Below are 1,673 nucleotides of genomic sequence, written 5' to 3' on the forward strand. Positions count from 1 at the left end.
CCTGCACTGCAGGGTGGATTCTTAATCACTACACAACCAGGGAAGTCCCACAATAAGAGTTTTCCATGCATGTTCTTATTCTTATGTCTTCTTTATAACCACCTTGTGGGGACAGTTACTACTATTATTCCTGTTTTATTGAAGCTTCAGTTGAGTTCAGTTCAGTTATTTCAGTCGCTCAGTCATGTCTGATTCTTTGTGACCCCATGAATCACAGCACGCCAGGCCTCCCTGTCCATCACCAACTCCCGGAGTTCATTCAAACTCATGTCCATTGAGTCATTTCATCCTCTGTCATCCCCTTCTCCTCCTGCCCCCAATCCCTCCCAGCATCAAGGTCTTTTCCAATGAGTCAACTCTTCACATGAGGTGACCAAAGTATTGGAATTATAGCTTCAGCATCAGTCCTTCCAATGAACACCCAGGACTGATCTCCTTTAGGATGAACTGGTTGGATCTCCTTGCAGTCCAAGGGACTCTCAAGAGTCTTCTCCAACACCACAGTTCAAAAGCATCAGTTCTTTGGTGCTCAGCTTTCTTGATAGTCCAACTCTCACATCCATACATGACCACAGGAAAAACCATAGCCTTGACTAGATGGACCTTAGTTGGCAAAGTAATATCTCTGCTTTTGAATATGCTATCTAGGTTGGTCATAATTTTCCTTCCAAGGAGTAAGCGTCTTTTAATTTCATGGCTGCAATCACCATCTGCAGTGATTTTGGAGCCCCTCAAAATAAAGTCTGACACTGTTTCCACTGTTTCCTCATCTATTTCCCATGAAGTGATGGAACCAGATGCCGTGATCTTCGTTTTCTGAAAGTCGAGCTTTAAGCCAACATTTTCACTCTCCTCTTTCACTTTCATCAAGAGGCTTTTTTAGTTCCTCTTCACTTTCTGCCATAAGGGTGGTGTCATCTGCATATCTGAGGTAATTGATATTTCTCCCGGCATTAGAGACATTAAAATGACCTGTCCAAGGTTATACCATTGGTACTGCTGCTGTGAATCCTCACTCTGGAATCCTCTTAACCTCTACATACAGGCCTCCAGGGACTATCTCATTCTATAGTTTTTCATCATATGTAACGCCATGGTTGGGGGTATCATATGAAAATAATATGAAAACAATGCTAGTTAAACTGATTAGGAAGTGTACTCAAAATGGCTTTGCTGACTGGGTTCTGGTTCTGTTAACTACTGAGCAAGATCAGTGTCAGTATTTCCCATGGTGCTTGCATTTCTATTTGTCCTTGGTGCTGGGAAGATGTGTTTGATTTTGTTAGGCATATCCGAGGCATTCACTCATGCATCTGCAGCAAGGCTCATTCATTGTTCAGTCGACAAATATTTATTAGGTCCCTGCTATAAGCAACCTACAGAGCTAAGTGCTGGGGAAGGAGGCAAAGAGGTAAAAGGCACAGTCATTGCCCATCAGAAATGGCCACCAGTGGAGAATTAAATTAATTAGAATCTTCCTAAATAACTAGTCTTAGTTGAGTTGATGTGGTGAGAACAGTGAGCCTTTTAAAATGCTAATATATAATTCACTTTGCCAGTGTAGACAGCAGTCCCAGGCAAGGGGCTTCAGAGCTCCCAAATGAATGGGAATGATATTCTTTATACCTTACCAGTAGGATGCACACTTAAAAAGTTGTTTTCAAGTGGTGGAG

This window comes from Ovis canadensis, chromosome 3, assembly GCF_042477335.2.
Source record: "Ovis canadensis isolate MfBH-ARS-UI-01 breed Bighorn chromosome 3, ARS-UI_OviCan_v2, whole genome shotgun sequence".
Lineage (NCBI taxonomy): Eukaryota > Metazoa > Chordata > Mammalia > Artiodactyla > Bovidae > Ovis > Ovis canadensis.